The 22,540-nt window shown below is 42.0% G+C and overlaps 1 protein-coding gene across 1 annotated transcript in view; it reads left to right on the forward strand.

The window, feature by feature from the left end:
• SCHIP1 (schwannomin interacting protein 1) overlaps positions 1 to 22,540 on the forward strand; it is a 431,576-nt gene that overhangs the window by 297,532 nt on the left and 111,504 nt on the right. The window lies entirely within an intron of this gene.

Here is a 22,540-nt window from a genome sequence, read left to right on the forward strand (position 1 = left end):
TTTATAGTATAGGTCTGTGTAGCCATCTGGCCCTGGACTTTTATTTGGTTTAAGGGGTCCCACTGCCAATGTCATTTCTTCTATCGTGACCTCTTGGCTCAGTACAGCTTGGGCCACTTGGGTCAGGGTAGGTAATGTTATGTCCTACAGGAATGTTTCTATGTGTGCGGACAGTGGTGGCCTGGTGTCTTGGGGTCGGTGATCATTGTTATAGAGGTCCGTGTAATAGTCTTGAAAGATTTTGCCTATGCTAGTTGGGCATTCAGTAAGGGTGCCGTTGTTCGCGCATATCGATGTGATTCGATTAGCTTCGGTTCGTTTTTTAAGTCTGCGAGCAAGCATGGTATCTGCTTTGTTGCCCTTTTCATAGTATTTTTGTTTGAGCCACATCAGGGCTTTGGCTGTGTCCACTTGTGTGAGGGTTTTAAGGAGGTTTCTGGCCGCTGTGAGTTTGGTCAGGGTGGTCTGATTAGGGTTCTTTTTGTGCTCAGTCTCTAGGCGGCAGAGTTCCGTCATTGTTTCGAGTATCTGTCACTGTGCCTGTATTTTTTTGTGGGTAGCTAGGTTGATGAATGTGCCTCTGATTACTGCTTTATGAGCAGCCCATAGGGTCATAGGTGAGGGTGCTGTGGGTGAGCTTAGTTCAAAGTAGTCTTTGATTGCTGTGGCTATCTTGTCTCTGATCAGTTTATCGTCAAGGAGTATTGGGTTCAGTCGCCATGACCAGTGTGTGTGGATGGTTGGTAGGTTTAGGGTGATTGCTATCTCAGGTCGGACCAGGAAATTGGTCAGATCTCTGATTTGGTGATTTGAGGTAGTAAGTTTGGTGAGACGAGGAAATGGTCAATGCGCGAGTAGGATCCGTGTGGGTGGGAGTAGAAGGTGTAGTCTTTGGTGGTTGGATGTTGTGCCCTCCAGATGTCTATCAGTTTTCGTGAGGCCAGAAATTGGGCGAAGAGGGCGTCGTTTTGGTATGGGCGGGTTCCTGTGTTGGTGAGTGATGTCCTATCGATGGCAGGTGTGTGCACTGCGTTGCAATCTCCGCCTACTATAAGTCGTGTGGTTGAGTAAGTATTAAGGTGGGTTGCTAGCTGTTGCCAGAATGATGTATCTGGTGTTGTGGGTGCGTAAATCGATGAGAAGGCGTACTGTGTTGTTCCAATTTTTCCCCTTAATGTGATGTATCTACCCTGCGGGTCTTTAGAACAGATAATGTCTGTGAGGGGGCTGTTTGCTCTCAAGAGGATTGCTACGCCTTTGGTTTTGGTGTCTGGAGAAGGGGCGTGGAAGCTTTGTGTGTAGTATCTATTAGTGAGGGGGAACATGCGGTGGGTTGTGAAGTGGGTATCTTGTATGAGGAGTATGTCAGCTTGCTGTTTATGTGCCCAGCGGAGAATGCCGTGCCTCTTGTTGGGGGAGTTCAGTCCTTTGGCATTGATGGAGATGCAGCGTATTGGTGTTGGCATGGCGTCTGTGGTAGTGTGGCGTTCCCTTAGGGTTCGCGGTGATGGGTTAACCGGGGTAGCGCGTCCGGGTGGCCGTGGGCCGCAAGGGGGAGAAGGGGGGGGGGGGGTAGGGGGAGTGTGGATGCTAGTCAGAGGAAAGGTAGTAGGGGGGTTAAGGGGTAAAGTAGGCTACTGGGCTTATCCAAGGGCCAGTAGGTTGTGGGGCGAAGCGTCCAATCGCTCCGTGGGTTTCCCCGAGAGTTTGGTTAGGTTTATGTCAGGGGTTGGCGACCGTCCGGTCAGAGCCGTCAATCGGCAGTTTTCGGTAGTTGTCCGTGGTTCCGTATATTCTATGGTTAGTCATCGTCTTAGTGCCGGTACTTCTGTGGGTGTCTGCGTGTCGTGTCGTGTCGTGTGGTTGCGTGTCGTGTCGTGTGGTTGCGAGGTCATACCTTGTGGTCCCGTGAGATGTCAGTCTGGCTTTCTAGTGGGTCCAATTTCGGTTTGGTGGCAAGGGGGCCCTGTCATCGTCCAGTCTTATGTTGTCGGTGTGATGCCGTCTGCTGTATGCGGCATCCATTAGCGTGTGGGGCAGGGTGCGTCGTATGGCTGAAAACCAAATATCAACATTTTTACATTGTATCACAACAGTTTAACTTCAACATTGACCTGGTCATACATACTCCTTCAACTTTAGTGCCTTAAGGTTAAACTTATTGGTTCGTGGGCCTCCCCCTGTGGTGTCTCTCTGTGGGATTTTGAGTGGTTCCTTGGGCAAAGAGCCGGAGGGAGGAGGGAGGGGGGACGGTTTGTTTCTGTGTTTCCACAGTCCCCCGTTTCCTTGCGGGCCCAGCCCTTCTGTTTGTATGTGTTAAGGTGTTCCCTTCCCTGAGCAGGCCTGCTGATGTTGCCTGTTTTGTCCCTGCCTGCATTGTTCCCTAGGGGGTGTATGTGCTCGGGGTTATGCCTGTCAGAATCCTTTCAGTTCCCAGGGTGTGCTGTTTGTACTCAGTCTCTCCAATGCCATTAGTGTTGTCACCTATCCTCTATGCGAGGGGCGTCTACTCGTCCCCTCGGCCCTGGTGCGAATGGCTCAGGAGCATTGCGTGGGCCTAGGTGCCTTACTGTTGGGTCATATGGGTAATCGCATGTGCTCAGGGGGGCCCCAGGTAGTCTTGGTTTTACCCCTGGGCAGTGTCTGTTGTTGGATGAGTGCCATAATTATTGTCGGGGGCCGGGGAGACGTATCGACTAACCCATCTTTCCCTGGGTGTCCCTGTCCCTAGGTGTCAGTACGATTCGGTGCGTTCTTGTGTCAGTAGGGCATTAGGCCTGTTGCCATCCCTTGCCCGTCTATTCAGTGGCTTGCGGCTGTGTCTTGCTTTATCTAAGCTATAAGGAACCACTTAGGTGTGTTTGGTCGACACTCTCTCGGTCGGGCGTGTTCCTTAGTGTTTATCCTACCCGCCCCCATCGTGACCCGTCCAGTCTTCCCATATGAAGCCGAGTGGGTCAGATGTATCTGCTAGTGTCTGAGGCCTTAGCCTCTGATGCCCGTGGGGGGCCCTTACTGGTATAGCTTAAACATGGCCATGTTTTATGTACTGCGATAGCTAGAATGCATGTGTGATGTTCAAGTTCAAGGTGTTCATTTTGTTTTGCACTGGAGATTGCACCATCCTATATATACCTTAGCTGATACAGAGAAGTGTACTGGTGCTTGCTGCAGGCATTATGGAGTCCATAATTTCTAACTATTAATGCTAAACTTCTAAGCATAAAACATAAAACATAACGTATAAAACAAGGAGAAAGTTTGTTGGTCATATCTTATCTGGAGCATGGGGTCATCGACGGTTCTGTCGGTATCAAGTCCAGCATTAGGATGTGGAAAGGCCGGTGTTCTTCGGTGCCGGTATCAATTGGATCCATGTGTCTGGGTGTGCAGTGAGTTACAGTGTGGGTGGCCAGAGTCCTCTTGTGAATAGTCTGTGTTGTTTCTTTTGTTGGTCTTTTATTGGTGTGTAGGGTGGTAAGTGATTTTTGTTCCGCTCAGTTTTCGGCCCTGGGGCGTGGACTGTTGGGCATCTGGCGTATCAGGGCAGGTGGTGGTGCGTTTCTGGATGGAGGGCCCCTTTAGTTTCTTCTGGGATTTGGGTCTGCGGTGAGGGTCGTAGGGTCCAGGCCGAGGCTCTCTGCGAAGTCGGACATTTTTGTGTAGGGTGTAAGTGCGGTTGTTCTTCCGGACTTGCAGCTTAAATGGATGCCCCCATGAGTAGCGGATGTGTTGTCTTGCGAGTTCCTGGGTGAGGGGCCGCAGCTCCCTTCTCTTTCGTAAGGTGCTCGGGGCCAGATCCTGATAGAAGGAGATTTGGTGTCCTTCTATTTGCAGTGGGGTGTTTCGTGCCACTTGCATGAGTGCCTCCTTAATGTGAAAGTAGTGCACTCTTATAATGACGTCCCTGGGTTGAGTTGCCTTAGGTAGGGGTGTTTGCAGAGCCCTGTGTGCTCTGTCCAGTAGGAGTTCCGCCGGTGAGGCCTCTGGGAGTAGGCCGCAAAAGAGCTCTCGCAGTGTTGGGCCCAGTGCATCCATTTCGACCGTTTCTGGTACCCCACGTATCCTAATGTTATTTCGGCGGGACCGATTATTAAGGTCCTCCTGGGCCTCCTCCAGTTGACGGAGTTGGTCTTGTAGGGAGGCTATAGCGTTTTCGTTTGCCGTTGTGCGCTTAGCTGTCCGGTCTAGTTGTTCCTCTATAGCTGAAGTCCTGTGTGTTAGATCAATCAGACCTTCTTTGATGGGTGTGAGATGCTTGTCAAACTCTGCCGTCATATTTGCCTTTATCTCACATAGCAGATGTTGGAGGTCCTCTTTTGTAAGGGGGGTGGATGTAGTCGCTCGGCTCATGTCGCTGGCTGCTGAGTCCGAGTCATATTCGCGGCCATCTTCAGCACGTGTGGCGCCGCCATCTTTGCGGCTCCGAAATATCGGTGCCACCACCGTGCCCTGCTTTGATTTCCGCCCGCCTCCCATTACAGCTCGGGTGAGTACCGTGGGTAGTATTTGGCGTGACCGAGTGGAGGTAAATATGTCGGTTGCGGGTGCTGATATTAGCCGGTTCTGTGCCTTTGTGGACGGAGCTCTCTCAGAAAGCCGCCATTCGCGCCAGAAGTCAGGTGCCGCCCCCATAGGTTCTCTTTTAAATATATATATATATATATATATATATGTATTTAAAGACTCTCCCCTAGTCTTCAATCCTTTAAGAAGTGCCTTAAACCCATCTCTTTAGGAAATCTTATGGCCTCCCAGAGTTACCTCTACTTTACATACCTGTCTCTTGCTCTCTCCTATAGGGCAGTGCTTTACTCTCTCCTTTACTCCCACCCTACTTGATTGATTTTTCCTGTCCTAACGTGTCTTATACCCTACCTCCTACAGACTGTAAGCTCGTTTGAGCAGGGTCCTCTTCAACCTATTGTTCCTGTAAGTTTTCTTGTAATTGTCCTATTTATAGTTACATCCCCCCTCTCATAATATTGTAAAGCGCTACAGAATCTGTTGGCGCTAAATAAATGGCAATAATAATAATAATAATAATATTTTTTTAAAAAAGAGAGATGCTTTAAGCAAACTGAAATTCTCTGTCTTATAGGAGTTGAATCACTTTTTTTGTCATAACCTACCCTGGCTATGACTTACACAGCCTACATCAAAAAAGTTTTCATTTTCAATCAGCAGAGTGTGTTTAGTTTAGAAGTTCTTATCTACTGCTCTTTTAGTTGAACTTTAATCACCCACATGAGGTTTCTGCAGATTCTAGCAGGCTATTAAGCATGAAATACAAAATGATAAATGAAACAGACTGTGCAATAAAGGATGTTTAAACATTTGATCTCTCTTTACAGGAAATGTGGAGGGAGACTTTGTAGGTCACAGACAGTGGAGGTGTGGCTAGCGCTGCCAATAAACAAAGTGATTGAACTCCTAAATGGCAATGAATTGGTCAGTTAGACTGCAGTGGCAAAGTAAAATTTAACAATCCAAAAGAAAACTAAATCTATTTGTAGTAGAAAATAGCCATTGTGATTAAGTAATAAACACATATTCACACACTTAAATATATCCATCTCTGTTTATTTTTTGGTGGTTTGTTAGGAAATGATAATAATTGTCCAGTGTTCACCAGGGCTGTGATTCCTGTTTTTTTTTTTTTTTTTTTTTTGTCAATCTCTTTTTTTATTGAAGCATATTAGATGGGGTACAGAAACAAAGAGTGGGAAATGCAAAAACGGGTTACATTAGAGGGTAAGTACATCAGTAGCTTGAGAAATTACATTTCCTGAGTAGAGGATGCTTCATTTTTTATATATTTGTAAATCATGTCAATATAAGCGTGTAGTAATTAGTTTCGATGTCTAGGTTGCCAGACTGGGGTAACAATGAGCTATGCATAGCAATATACATTAAAATTTCCTATACATGCAGGCATTAAGTATAGCACGATTCAGGCTATTTGTACTCCGAGTTACAATAGCATAGGGGACATAAACACATGCGGATTATCGGTAGATTAAGCCAGGAGTAGGTAAAGACATCAGCCTAGCGTAACAAACGATAATATGAAGCTTTCAGGAGGGTCGCCATCTAAGTGTAGCATACAGTACATATTAAAACAAAATGATTAGCAATGTATGAGCATCCTTAATGTGGTAGCTTGTGATCATGAACTGTGCTGTACATTTTTAAACTGCAGTGCGTCACATAGATTTACGTTCCTACCCAGGTAGGCAATGATAGTACAGGCTGTATGCTGTTCAAAGTTAAAACTTACACATTATAATACTGAGCAACTTAGTACTAGCTATCCTAAAGATTATAAGGCACCTGTGTCCAGGTATTGAGGCATATGCAGAAATGAATGACAAGTAACAAATGAAAGGGGCATTTTAACTTGGAGGTGATGTTGCAAAGAAGAGTCCAGCAAAGAGAGGTCGTGTGTCCAAGCAGGTAATGACCCAACAGTTCATAGCCAGGTGTGGTGGTAGTGAGACTGTCTGCTGGGGAGGTTAGTTCAACCTATTCCTCTGCTGGGTAGTGCAGCCGCACACTTCTGAGGAGTGGGAAAGATGGCCCCTTCGGCTTGTAAGATCCATGGGAGTGCGGCTCGGTGTAGGCCGTTGGTAACCGACTGCCGGCCCCAGGCCTCTGTGAAGGCCCTCACCTGTGGTCCACTGACGCGGGTACTCAAGGAGGCCGTGTCATCCCTTCTGCGGGCGTCATGTGGGGCTCCGGTGTGCTGCCGCCGCCAGCGGCGGGTGGGCCTCCGACGGTGTGGTCGGTGATTTGGAGTGTAACTCCAGGTGGTCTTCAGCCTGGGAAGGCGTCGTGGGCGGCCTACAGGGCTGCGTTTCTGTCGTTGGTCGAGCTTTGGGCCCTGAGGCACATCTTTGGGCCTGGTAGAAACTCTACCACCGTGGTGAGGTGGTTTAGAGTGCGTGATTGGCTTCACCTGTCTTCTCTGCCACTTGTCAATGTGTGACTCTGGAGCTGTCCGGGAGAACAGGTTTGGTGCGTGGTGGACAGAGTACGAGTGCGGTGTGTCTGGTGATGGTTGCACTTTTCGTGGTTTATTCTCAAGCTTCGCCCAGAAGGCTGTGAACAGCTTGTCGATGCGAACCTCTAGCGGCTCCATTAGGTCCCATGTGGTGAGGATCCCTGTGGAGTCCGCCATCTTGGCAGCAGTTGCATAGCGTGGCTGTCGTTTTCGGGTTGCCCCGTCGTCGTTTGGCAGCAAGTAGTGGTGAGCTGGGACCGGGATAACCCCCACCGGTCCATAGGGGGGGGAACGTGTGTTCAGGCTCTGTCTGGAAGCCGTCGCCGACGACGGAGGAGCGGCCGCCTCCTCCCCGCCGGCCATGCTTGAAGGCCTCGGGTCGCTTCGCCGGGTATTCTGCAGTCGGTACCTGTTGTGTGGTACCAATGCGTAGCCCTCTTCAGCAGCCGTCTGTATGTGGCCCATTTGTCGGGTTTTGAGAGTTATTTCGGCTTTTAACCGGGCAGATTCGTAGTTGAGAGCCGGAGCAGCTTTGTCCTGCGTCCGCTCGGCTCTGCGTCCAGGCCACGCCCCCGTGATTCCTGTTTTTAAATAGAATTGTGCATGTTACATTTTGTGATGTCACAAAGGAATTAAATAAAGCTGATTCTCAGGGAAACTATTTGTTTCAGTTCTGGATATTTTGTTCATGAATTCTGTTGTGGCTAACAAATGTCAAGTCATAAATCATACCGAATTGGGGACTCCTAAGTTCAAGGGCATTTGATAGAAAGAGGTACAAATGGCATCTGCTGACAGCTTGTCTGTCTTTTTAGTATGCAGCCACTTGGCATTTGTCCAGTTTGAAATATATTAAGGCATGGATGTCGTATGCAATGCCATAGCAGAAACAGCCTGTGCCACATCGGTTGATAATGTTGCTTATTGATGCCATAGCTCTGGGGCATTTTATATGCCAGGGGCACTGGTGCAGAGAAAAGGAAAAAAAAAACAACCCAACAAACTGAAGACAGATGGCCGGTTGTTATCCGGTGAGAGAAAGAAAATGATCTGAGTCCATACCACAACAACCCACATAAATTCTTTCGAGATACATGGTTTAGAATCCAATAATCTACATTATCAAATGCCAAGTTCCCAAAATATTTGCAACGAAACATGGCCAGTTCTTTCTATCAACAAACGATCCCTTTATGACTTTTTTTTTGTTTTGTTTTTTGGCATTTAACTCCACTACAATAATGAGAACAAATGAAAAAAAAAATTGCTTTACACTATTTTTTCCCATTTAACACTAACGTTCCAAATTCCAATAAATACTCATCATATTTTTTCTATAATCATGAAAAGGTATTAAAATTCTGAGTGGATTCACAAGGATGGCAAATAAATCTATATTATTAACCCTCAGTGATCCTTGGTGATTACCCACACTAAGTTTTCAAGCAGTTTAATTTCTTTCTATTGGGGTGGATAAACCTTTTCCTAATACTACTAGCTTTCATGGGGATAAGCTAATTCTTTGACTTAATAATGTTAGCCTATATAGGAATTAGAAGAGATACAACTGTTCAACAGAATGATCATTTTTAGAATACAAAAATAGATAAAATGGGAAAAAAAAGGATTAGCTCCTTATAAACTCTGCCGTTACTAGAATACTGCATTTCTATAAATTTTTCAGGTACTGTTGACTTAATCTGATTTTTTTTCTCATTATTTTAGCCTTCTAAATTCTGCAACACATATTTAATAGCCACATTGACGGCTATATAATAACAGTAATCATTGTATGCCTAATGAATATATTTCAACAATGCTCACTTTATCAGCTGATAAGTGTGTTGTTTTTGAACCCGCTGCTTTAACTCAAATTGCATAATCTATCAATGTAGTATTGTCCTTTGGCAGCTGTAGCAAAATTGAAAGCTTTTTGACAATGATAGCAGATGTGTCCATAATGGACCTGCTAGCACTTTAGCAAATTTGATTTGTTGCACTTGTCATAACAATAAGTAGTTTATCTGTATAATAATTAAGTGGGAGGCCTGCTGACAATAGTTGGTGTGAACATTGTGAATTAATTGAACATCATTTTAATTCGCTGGTCACATGGCAAATTAGCACGGAACTTTCAGGAAAATGTGTGTCATTAGGTGCCGCATTCACTGGGTTGTAATGGTAAATTTACATTCTAGATGAAAAACAGAAAATTATCCTACAAATTTCATTGTACTAACTAGCAGGGCTTACATAGACTTTGCTAGCACCACAATATTAATGTGGTGCTTTCAGTGCCAGTACATGAGCATCTAAATGGAGTGAAATATGTCACTCTGTTTATACAGTATGTTCCTCTTGCCTAGTGTGAGATGCACTCGATAGAGGAGTAATCACAGCAACTACAGAGTATGCTTTGTAGTTGTTGTGATGGAAACCAGACAAACTACTTGGAGTAAGGCTGTCCTCTGTTGCCTGATACTTGTCATAAAATAATTGACTTTTGAGAAGACAATTGTTCTATGTAACATTTAAAAAATAATCTATGCAATGTGTAAAATGTAAATATGTGTTGACACTTCTGTTAGCACAATGCATAGATTAAATTTTTACCTAAATTAATGATGTTTTTGAACCTTGACAGATTCCCTTTAAAAAAAAAAAAAAAAAAAAAGATTTATTTGTAGAATTTTCAAGTATTTAGGGGGGGATACAGAATGAGAGAAAAAGGGGGGTTAGAGGATCCATACAGTATGTTGTTTTATACTTGAATAACATATATATTTAGTTTCAACACTGGTTTAGTTCGATTCCGTGTTGTTGTGGCCATGTTTGGCCCCCTGTGTCACCGTGTCAGTTGGGTCCTCGGGGTTGGGTGGTGGTTGGACAGATTCACTTTAAACTGACTTTTACCAATAATTTAAATATCAGTGAATTTCTTTTTTAATGCTTGATTCTAGAACAGGGGTGCCCAAAAGGAAAATCTCCAGATATTTTAAAACTACAGCTTCCATGATACTTTGTCATTCTAAAGGCATGCAAAGGCATGCAAAGCATCATGGGAGATGTAATTCTACAACATCTGGGATCTACCTTTTGGGCACCCCTGTTCTAGTACATGTGATAAACCTAGCTATGGAAACTAATTGTCTTTTCTAATATATATGGGAGAATTTTATGGTAAACCTATCTCTCGGAGCAGAATAAGGCCTTTACATTGGCGAAATACAGCACTGTTTAGGCTCTGAAATGGTAAGTGTTCATTTTAAGTAATAAATCACAATTTACATTGGTCTGCAGCTGTTTTTTAAGGATACAGTTCAGAACGATCAGATATTTGCCAAGACAGAGTGCATATTCTTTAAGCATACAAGATGAGTTACACAGAAAGCAAAGCCGATTCAGCAAATTCAACTGTGACCTGACACAGACTGACAAATAGACCAAAATCTCACTACTGTCTATGTGAGCACAGAACTGAGATAAACTGCTCACAGGCTTCAATTTTTCATTTTAAATCTCTGGGGATTTTGTCTACCCCAGACTGCTTAGATAAATACTCTAGATCTACCTTAATTCACCTGGTATTTTAACTTATGACTTTCTCTTTGCTAATTGTAGATTATACTAGCTTTAGTGTAACTATAATCTTAATTTTATTAATGACAGGAGGCGAATATTTGCTTAAGTCTCTCTTTACTTGAACTCCACAGCAGCACATTAACATAGAGAGATAAACACCAAAGACAAAAACATCAAGTATCTATATAAGGCTCCTCCTAATCCACCATTTCCTCTTTCATGCTGCGACAAAAGTAAACGTATACAACAAAGACAATAACCATAAAAAGAACAATATAGCGTAACAAAGAACACCATCCGGCAGTACTTCGGATAACGGATGTTCTTGATCTTTATCCTGTCAAACGGTTGATGAAACGAACTGAAGTCGAACCATTAAACTGAAACGAAATAAACAGAGTCGAAAAACACTGATTAGTGAACGAAATGTACTGAAAAAAACATAAATCCCACGATCCAGTACTGATAGGATAAAAAACCTGAAAGCCATCACTAACCATCATAAATACAATAAAACTGAGACTCCCCCCTATCCCCAAACATCCCCAGACTACCAGACCTAGCCCAGGAACCAAACAATTCAACAGAAATACAATAATAGCAATCCATCCATATAAGGGGGGGGGGAGAAACCAAAAAACTGGGTGGGAAATATTCGCCTCCTGTCATTAATAAAATTAAGATTATAGTTACACTAAAGCTAGTATAATCTACAATTTTATAGCATGACAGGAGGCTTCATATTTGCTGTTTTAACGCTCCGACAGCAAAGCAAAAGAAGCATGGTTCGACGGTCTAAAATAGAATTGGCGAAACGTCTCTTCTCGTGACCAGTCCGCCGAACGCAAAATGTCCTGAAGGGCAGCACCCGCCAAAAACGCTCCGGAAGCAGCGGCGCCCCTAACCGAATGTGCTCCGAAGGTCGCATTCACGCCCGCCAGAGTCAAAAGCCATCTGATCCAACGAGCCAGTGTAGGGGACGAGACCGGTTTATGGGGCCTGACATACGAAATCAACAACTGCCCGAATGAGAAGATCGCAAAGGAGCGGTAACCGCAACATAACGAGCCAGTGCCCTCGCTACACAAAGCTTAGGCAAGTCCTTGAAGTAAGGGTATGATACAACCGTCGAATCCGACTTGGTACGTCTAACCACCTTAAAGGAAACCCACTCCGGAGAAAACGAGAAAGCGTTGACATCGAAGGCCCTGACATCCGAAACACGCCTGAACGAGACCAGACACAACAAAAGGGCAAATTTCGCCGAAAGTTGGCGAAAAGAGAGGTCCTGGTTATCAGGCCAATCTTGAAGGAACGTCAAAACCGAACGTACGTCCCAGAGGGAAGAATACTTGGGCGCCGGAGGGCGCGCCAGTCTCATTCCACGCAGGAGTCTGCAGACTAGCGGATCCTGGCCAATGGGAGAACCTCGAAGCGGAACATGTGCCGCCGAGATAGCTGACCTGGCCACGTTAACCGAGCGGTATGACCGACCCAGTTCAAAGAGATGGGACAGAAAATTCAATACGCTAGATACAGGACCCGTAAAGGGATCGGTATCCCGTTCCAAACACCAGCGACACCAGGAACCCCATGCTGAGAGATAACACCTCCTCGTCCCGGGAGCCCAGGAGTCCCAGAGAAGGTCTCTAGCCGATTGCGATAACTCCTCGACATTCCAGGTACCCCTGAAAGAGTCCAAGCTACTAAGAGTAGGTGGCCGTCTCCCACCAGCGGGTGGGGATTGCCCCGGGGGTCCGAGAGGAGCAGTCGAGAGGAAGGCAACAGGAGAGGGTCCTGACAGGAGAGATCCAGGAGCTCCGGAAACCAGGCCTGACTCTGCCACAGCGGGGCCAGCAACACCAAGGACACACGTTGACGTCGCACTTGTAGCAACACCCTGGGAATCATAGCGAACGGAGGAAACGCATACGCTCCCTGCGAAGGCCATTCCTGGAGAAATGCGTCCACCGCTGTGCACGCCGGATCCGGAAGCCAACTGAAGTACCTCTGGGTCTGGCGATTCGTCCTGGAGGCGAATAGGTCCAAAATGAACGGGCCCCTCTGCATCTCGAGTTCGAGGAAGACGGATCGCAGGAGTTTCCAGTCGCTGGCATCCCGCCAATGTCTGGAGAACCAGTCCGCCGTCAGGTTCGACTCCCCCGGGAGATACTCCGCTTGTAGGGTGATGTTGCGCTGGAAGCAGAAGCTGTAAATCTCCTTCGTCACCTCCGACAATGCTCGAGATCGAGCGCCTCCCAAGCGGTTGATGTATTGCACCGCCGAGATATTGTCCATCCGAAGGAGGACGCAGCAGTCCGACAGGTGGTTCGCCAGGCTCCGAATCGCAAACGACCCCGCAATCAATTCCAAGCAATTGATGTGGAAATCCGATTCCTTGTCCGACCACGGCCCTCCCGTGGACCCCGTCGCGCATGTGGTAAAATTTGTTCAAAGCAAAGATACAGGGAAAAAGACACAATAGTGTACTGTGCCCTTAAGGGGCGGCCAGAATGTGCAACCGGGACTCGGCCGTAAAGCCGCGCACCCCCGTGGTCGGCCACGCGGTCACGGGGGAGGAGGGGTGCTCAGAAACGGAGGCACCCGCGGGGAGCAAGCCCGACGCCCAGCTCCGTCCCCACACAGCTCGGGGAGCAAATCGCTCGAGCGGGGACGGGAGCAGGGTAGGGAGGCAGAGAGAGGATTCCCGCTCGGCGGAGGAAGCCGGCGGGCGGGAATCAACATAAGTGACACGTGGGACCGCTGGAGTCTTTCTCCGCGGTCCCGACGGTCGGCACGGAAAAGCGGTCGGAAGACCGCTTGCCGGCGACCGCAAAAGAGAAACACACTGGGAAAACCAGGAAAAGGAAAGGGGAAAACGAAAAGTGAAAAGGGGAAAAATAGAAACAGTAAAGCAACAGGGCAAAGGGAAGAAAAAGAACCCAAGCCCAGAACAGAGCACAGAAATAAAACGCAGCAATATAACAAGCCCAAGGCAGAGGGCATAAGTCACAAGTATAAATAATAAATAATAAATCCACAGCCACCCATATAACACAGGAGGCAGTGGTACTCTGACCTGTGCTGTCCGCGGAGCAGCAAAGAAAGAGGGAATGGTGGATTAGGAGGAGCCTTATATAGATACTTGATGTTTTTGTCTTTGGTGTTTATCTCTCTATGTTAATGTGCTGCTGTGGAGTTCAAGTAAAGAGAGACTTAAGCAAATATGAAGCCTCCTGTCATGCTATAAAATTGTGTATGGATTCCTTTTCTGGAAACATTCGATTCAGAGACAGTCCAATATATTAAAAGTTGCAAGATTTTATGTCACTAGATTTAATTTTAAGTACACCATTCTATAGTGCACCGGTATGAATGTCAATGTGCATATTATATTACATTTGTTTTCTTTTAAAGAAACATATCCACTGAAAATTGTCATACAATAAATAGAGTAAGACGCCGCATGATAGATGGTCTGAATATCAACATAACAATTTTTCAAAAGAGTAAATAGTAATGAATAAACAGAACATTAACTTAAAAAGAGAAAATAAAGTTAAAATAGGGGAAGGTAAAGGTTAGTTGCGAAGAAAAGATGAGGTGGATGGGTACAAAATATTACTACTAAGAATGGCCACTACATAGTATGAAGAAGTTAAGGTAGTGGTGGTCCGTTGAGGAGGATTCTACCATATACCATAAAGTGTTTTTATGATGCGCTTTTGTGTTTGGATACATGGTGAGAGGATAGAAACATAGAATGTGATGGCAGATGAGAACCATTCGGCCCATCTAGTCTGCCAATGTTCTACATAGTTACATAGGCTAAAAAGAGACGTGTCCATCAAGGTCAGCATTCCTCACATCTGTTTTTTTCCTGGTAATTCACTGTTGTTTGAAGCACTTCCAATTTTGTAACAAACTAGGAAAAGAAATCCTTCTTGACCCCAGAATGGCAGCCAGATTTATCAGTGGATCAAAAAGCTATCACCCAGCAGTTAAAAAATTATATCATTAAATATTTTGTTTTTGCAAGAATGCATTTAGTTGCTGTTTAAAAATCTGTACAGACTCTGATAAAACCACTTCTTCAGGCAGATAATTCCACATCCTTATTATTCTTACAGTAAAAAACCTTTGCTTTGCCTTAGACTTTCATTAGTCTCTTATATCTAGATAGCCTTATGTCTATCCCGCGCATGTGTGGGGATGTGTGGGGTCCAGGTTTGAAGAGATATGTTTGTGAGAGTATCCAATGTTCTTAGAGTATTTAACCACTCCAGTTATTATTATACTAATATACTAATTAAACGGAAGAAAAGAAAAAATACATTTATATATACTTTTATATATGTAGAACATCTAAAGAATTCAAACCATGGTCAGTGACAAGAAAAAGATAAAAAAAAAAAAAATGAACAGCAGTTTTACAATTCAGACCTCTTGAAACAATATAAATAATGTTCGTTAATGTTTGTAAACATATACTTTAAAATGTACTTTTCTATACAGGTTGAATTGAAACATCACAGATTCTTTAAGATGGAATGAGGTGCAGCCACTGTTCTAGTCAACATTATGTTAGTGTTGATCTATGGTAGTGAAAGTGAAATTCTGTCCTTTATGTCATCTGTGATTCTATACTAATAACATTTACCATTATTCCTATGAAATCTATGTACAGCCGAGACTAAAAATGACCCACTTTTTCTAACTGAATGTCACTACTGTAAGATGAATGTCACAGGATTCACAGTGTAACCTTTAACACAATAATCATTCATTTTCAGAATTTCTACTTTCAACAGAACTGGGAAAATGTGTTAACTCCCGATGTCTATCTGAATATAAACATGGCATTCTGAAACACAGTAAACCTATTGCTTTCCTAATATTTACATTTTAAATTATCATTAATAGAAAGGTAAAACAAAAAATTATGTTGAGTATCCATATAAATAGCTACCATACAATGCCTATCAAATAAATTTCAAAATTGTTCAGTACTGATTGATTTATAAAATATTTTACCAGGAAGGATACATTGAGATTTCTCTTATTTTCAAGCATGTCCTGTACCTACAAACACTGCATCATTACTATAGGGTACAATATAATATTAAAAATACAAAGTAATATTAAAATGTATTTAACACAGAACAGGTAAGAAATATAACCAACCATGATTACAGGTGCATTATGTATTGAGATATGTAGAGAGGGTCTCTTAAAAGGATTTTAGACTGGAGGAAGATTTGTCTGTGAGCTTATTCCACAATTGCAGTGCTTTGTAGGAAAATGAGGATTGAACCACTTAATTTTTTTTGTATTGTGGTATATTAAATAAAGTGCTGGCTGAAAGTATAGAAGGCAGGAACAGGTGGGGAGAGCATTCTGCTCAGGTAAGGTGGGAGCTTCTCAGAAAACAAGGCTCTTAAACACAAGGCTGGAAAGGTGAAGGGTGCGTCAAGATTCCGGCGATAACCAGTTTAGCTCTTTTAGCATGTCACAATGGTGGGTCATGTAATCACATTGTAGCACAAAGTGGCAGAACGTGTTATACAATGTAGTAAGTTTCTCAAGGTGGGTTTGCAGTGCATATACTACATCCCCATATTTAATGACCAGCATTAACATTTGTTGTGCAATCTGCTTCCTTACTGTAGGGCTTAGGCAGGATTTGTTTCTTTACAGGGCACCTAGTTTTGGATAAAGTTTTGATGAAAGATTTTTAATGTGGAGGCAAAAAGATATATTGGGGTCTAGCAACATACCTAGACATTTGAAAGAACAGACTGTGGTCAGTGTACTATTTGATTTTAGTGTGATGTATTCATTTCTGGTGTTTTGTACCTGCTCCCATCTGCACATAGGCATACAATAAATCTCCAATTAAATCACTTACTTCTAGACCAGAGTAATCTATTGTTTTATTTTATTGTATATAATTCTTTATTTTTGCATGCCAATAGACAATGATCACAATCCAAGTAAAAATGGTGCTTTTACAACATGGTAATGAAATACTTCCTACAAAAGGTTTATAAGCATATATAGGACCACAGCAATCAACAAGAAAGCCACAGAATGTCATTGCAAGCACTATGCATGTCCACAGCAATATTTGATATTTTTGTAAAGTATAATAGAGAACTAAGTAATAAGTGAAAGAAGTATAAAAGGATAGCAAGAGCAGTGAACCAAGCTTGTGATTCCTCCCGACACTGTTGCGCGATGGGTATCTGAGCTGACCTCTTTATCTATGTTGAAGTTGCCTTCTAAGAGAGAATCCTATTTCCGTTATCTGGCATCTGCTTAGTACATAGAAATCTTATGCGAACAGAAGAAAAAAAAGGGAGTTGAGTGGAGGGGGAAAGGAGGAGAGGGGGAAAAGTGAAGGGGTGGGGGGGAGGAGGAGGGTAATAATGCCGTCTAGTGAAACCCAGCAGGAACATGTGGAAACATCTTGCGTGGGGCCCTATTGCGCAACCTCCAGCTGGGGGACCCACCAAAACCCAATGGGTTTTATACCGGGGGCGGGACTCGGGATTCTGTTTACCGGGTTAAGAGGAATCTCCCCTCTCCCGGCTTCCGCCTCCCATGCCCCTCCGATCCTCCACCCATATGAGTACCCAATCCCCTATGCTGAATGCCAGGGCCACCTCTCCAGTACCCAGGAGTGCTATATTTTCTGAGTGTTGTGAAATCTACAGCCTTTCCTTAGACTTGTGCCAGGGTTCCCAGATTTTGTGGGTTATGCAGGGTCGCTGATAGTTGATCCATTAGGTGATTATCTTTTTTTTTGGCCCTCACCTCACCCGAGGACAGGGGGTTGTAAGAGTAATCTATTGTTAAGTGTCAAAGACTATGTGCAAAAGTTAATTCTGGAGAAAATTAGATCAAGATCGTGGCTACAACTTTTTCCATAAAAATATATTGTATTGTGTTTTCATTTTAAATTAACTCTACCTGTCAAATGATTAACACCAATTGTTCATGTGATACAGTAATCATAAATTTGTCTCAAGATAAATTACGATGGAGAAATAGTTGACTTTCCTGGAATGCTTCATAACAACCTATTTGAATGTACCATTTAAAATCATCTAACTTTATCAACAGATATCAGATTTTGACTTTTTATGTGCAAAGAACTTATATGATGAGGGTTTAAAAACAATCAACTTGTGTTACTTTAAAACTTTTGTCACTTTAAGACCCACAATTTGAAGTGCTGTTATCTTCTCAAGTTGCTGTAATAAAACTAGTCCATTAACTGGATTTTAGGTGGTAGTTCGGATATATTGGAAATGGATTTGACTTACAGAACTGCCCATTCATCTATTTCTGTAAGGCATTGTGTTTCTGAAACGTACTGCATTTTATGATGGCTTTGATATTAGTTTTAACACTTGGGGAACAATGAAATCTTGGCTGCAGAAAGCTCATAAAAAGGCAATGTGTGTTATATTTAATTGGATAAAAGATAAACACTAAAAAGAGAACTCTTCTGACACAATGAATAAAGTGAAAAAAAACCACACATATATATAATGGATGTGAATATTATACTAACTACTATAGATGTAGATATATTAGGGATTCTTCCAAATTTCACGCATTCAGATATCAGTCAATAGATGTTGTCATGGTTTTATAATACATTGGTTTTATTGACTGGATATACAAAACAGGCTCTTGATAATACCACAATATACTGCATTAGACTACTTGCAAAAGCTTATTCTGGAGAAATAAATTGAATAGTTGAGCAGTCAACATGGAAACCAATGGTATGTTTCCGTTAATTGTTTCATCATTAGAATATTGTACCATAATTAGTTAAGTTTTTATTCAATCCTATCTCACATTGAAAGCATTTGGCTGGACATTGTTGTTTAAAGGGACACTATAGTCACCTGAACAACTTTAGCTTAATGAAGCTGTTTTGGTGTAAAGAACATGCCCCTGCAGCCTCACTGCTCAATCCTCTGCCATTTAGGAGTTAAATCCCTTTGTTTATGAACCCTAGTCACACCTCCCTGCATGTGACTTGCACAGCCTTCCATAAACACTTCCTGTAAAGAGAGCCCTATTTAGGCTTTCTTTATTGCACGTTCTGTTTAATTAAGATTTTCTTATCCCCTGCTATGTTACTAGCTTGCTAGACCCTGCAAGAGCCTCCTGTATGTTATTAAAGTTCAATTTAGAGATTGAGATACAATTATTTAAGGTAAATTACATCTGTTTGAAAGTGAAACCAGTTTTTTTTTCATGCAGGCTCTGTCAATCATAGCCAGGGGAGGTGTGGCTAGGGCTGCATAAACAGAAACAAAGTGATTTAACTCCTAAATGGCAGTGAATTGAGCAGTGAAATTGCAGGGGAATGATCTATACACTAAAACTGCTTTATTTAGCTAAAGTAATTTAGGTGACTATAGTGTTCCTTTAATATTTGAGATTCTGTTACAATGTCTCATATGCTTCTTAGCAGGATCATGTTGTGCACTTGTATCAGTAACAAAATCCCAGTGAAGCAGACGTATGCCAGAACACGGAGCAATTAAATTCTTGCGGAGAATCTGTTTCAGGAACAAAACTTCCTGAATGAGCTCCAGTGTTGCAAACAGTTGATAAGCACCTAGTCACATTGGGCACACATAAACATGACCGATTGTTTATCATGGTATTGGTGAACAAGTGGTATGCTCCTCTGTTACTGTTTTACACAACTCGGTGCTAGCAGCCATCTTAAATATTGTTATATAGATAGATTATGTTTCCCATTTGAGATCAAAGTGCTTTACAATTTCAAAGCCACGAATATCAGCCGTGCAGATAAAGGTGTATTGGTATTTGGTACCTAATTCCAGAACCTGAAAATCTAATTTTCATCTGCAGTTTTATTAACATGTAGAGAACAAGTAGTCCCACCAAGTAACTAGACCCCAGTGATCATGTAGTGTTCTATAAGCATAACAAATTGGATTTGTGGGTTTACATTTATAATAAGCCAGGGTTGGAGATGAAACACAAGAGTTTCCGGGCAGCAACAGAGAAGAATTAAGATCTAAGAGGCTCTAGGCAGGTTACTGGTGAAAGAAAAATAGGTATTAGATCAGAGTAACAGAAGAAAATGATCTATTGGAACCAGAGAGTCAGTTAACCATAGATATATACAGAGTACAGATATAACCACAACGGAACAGCTCCAACTTTTGTAAAGTATGACAAACACAATCGTTACCCCACGAAAAATGATTTTGCATCTCCAACACACTTTCACGGCAGCTTGCCCATCACAAATAACTTCTGCGGTAGTCACCAACTGTATTTAATGTTGAAACTCAATTTGTCCCAGTAGTTTCTGTAATGGGCAGAGATCAGATACCTCCCAGCTTTGACCACCAGGAGAGAGGTAAAAGGTTTCCAAGGAAGATGGACCCAGATTCTGAAAACCATAAGGGCCCCAATGAAGAGATAGATTGGTTTTAAAATATACAGGGGAACAGAGTGGGTAGGTCTCCTACAAGGAGGTGTTCGTGGTCATAAGGTACAACCCAGTGCTCTATGATGTCTCCAGTATTCTTTAATCTGGTTTTGTCAGCATTGAATACAAAATAAGTTTTTTCTAGATGTTTCACTTCAGGCGGAGAGTGGTAGCATAATACGATCATTGGTATAAATTGGCAAGTAAGTTTTAAGAAATTAAGAACTGTATATGATTATAAATCGTTTCATGTATTTCTCTTTGCACAAGAGAATTGGCTGTCGAATATCTGTGTGTGCCCATCAAGACGTCCTGTCAAATAAAATAGTAATGGAATTAAAATAGTACATGGAGAGTACACATTTATAATTATGAAGAATACATGTGCTGGTGTTCTTCATTTTAACATTGTGGCTCAAGGTCGGTCCAGCTGGTAATGTAGCTGGATATCCAGCTGTATATAGTTCCACTAGATTATAAAGAAAGTCTATTATTATTTTTACTGCAATTTTTATAATGTCTTTTAAATGTTGATAATAAAATATCACATGAAATGTTATAGGTTTGGCGCAGCTATCTATTTTTATTTATTGTAATTTACAGATGAACACATGATATCATTAGAAATTATTTAGAGAGAGAGTGTCGGTGTCAAGAGCAGGCAGGAAAATGAGGGATTTGTAAAACGTAATAATCTCCCGTGTTTAAGCCCCATTGGGCCCCAGTTGCCCATGATTCTCCCAGTGTTATGGCACCTGAAATAGTAAATACATAGTTTTCTATGTATATAATATTGCTGGCTTCTCTGCTGTAATTTCTAGGTGTTCCATCGTTCCCTCATTATAACGCAAAAGCAATTGGTGAACATCGCCATTTTACCTCACACTATCAAATGGTTGCCAGGATAACCCATTCATAGAAAAATGCATTATGTTTATACTTCTTCATTTATCCCCCATAGAATATATGTATCTAGGGAGACATATAGTACAAGACAGTGTTAATTGTTTCTACTAACCATCTTAGTCAGATTTTAGTCGACTACAATTTTTGAGATTTAGTCGACTAAAACTAGACTAAAACTAAAACAACTCAGATGACTATAATACGACTAAAACTAAAATGGCCTTTTAGTCAAAAAATAGCTGAAAAACTAAATTGAAATTTGCCGCAAAATTTAACAGGGGCGGGTAAGACACATGGGGAGGGAAAAGAAGAAATTAGACATATGGTGACTGAGGCAATGAGACACATGGAGGCTGGAGGGGCAAAAGAGACAGATAGAGGTTTTAATTAACACCCATTAGATTTTAGTTGTGTCGACTAAAATCTACTGGAGATTTAGTCGACTAAAACTAGACTAAAACGAAAACAATTCAGATGACTAAAATATGACTAAAACTAAAATGGCATTTAGGTCAAAAGACTATGACTAAAACCAAATTGAAATTTACAGCCAAAATTAAGACTGCTACAAGTGTACCAATGGACCATGGACTATGCATTGGACTGACAGTATAAAACAATGCCAGTATCCTCTAGTCTGGATAATTCATGGCCACGATTAGCAATCTACAGGATTTTTGGTGAAAATAAAAATAAAAAAGCCTTTCCTAGCATATGTATATATATTGTCCATTACAGAGATAAAAGCAATCGGTGATACATTCAGAATAAAACTCCAGACAGCAGTGTAGCGAACACTGGTTGTTTGCAATATTTCACCGTCTACAGAGATTCCTATTTACAAAAGCCAAGAAATGCATCAAACGAAAGGGTTCTCATTTTCATTGGTGGGTATTTTTGGGACAGGTTTTTTTTAACTTTAGAATAATTCAAGCTTAATACTACAGTAAGAATTAAGGGACAAAGGGATTCTGAGCTTTTCATTAACTACCCATTCTATTCTATTCTGAGATGAGGGGGAAAAGTATGGGGGATGGTGTTACTGGAATTAAATGTTGTTGCTATGGCGATGAGTTTTATTCTCCTTCACTTATAAACTGGACATCAGGTGCATTTGTCTTTATCAAGTAGATGATCAAATATTTAAATAGTACAGTCAGTTTATTTAATCTAGTGCTGTACATGTTTTAATTACTATTTTTTTAGAAATAGATTAACAAAATAGGAGTTAAGAAATTAGAATAAGAGAAAAATAAATTGTATTATTTATCTTAACTTATATAAAATAGAAACAAACTATGCACAGCATCAATATTTATAATGATGTGCATCATGTTTAATAGCATTCTTCTTTAATAATAAAGAAACATTTTGTTAATTTAAAATGAAGCTTTAAACAAGAGTGTTTGCCGTAGGAAAGCATGTTTTTATTCCTACAAGAGGCAGTTGCAAAGTAAAATAATTGGGAGAATAAAAAAAAAAAAAATAAAAAAAAATATTTGAAAAATGTAATGCCGTTTTTAAGAAAGGAAGTCACAGCCTATTAATGATTTAAG

This window comes from Pelobates fuscus, chromosome 2, assembly GCF_036172605.1.
Source record: "Pelobates fuscus isolate aPelFus1 chromosome 2, aPelFus1.pri, whole genome shotgun sequence".
NCBI classification, from domain to species: Eukaryota; Metazoa; Chordata; class Amphibia; order Anura; family Pelobatidae; genus Pelobates; species Pelobates fuscus.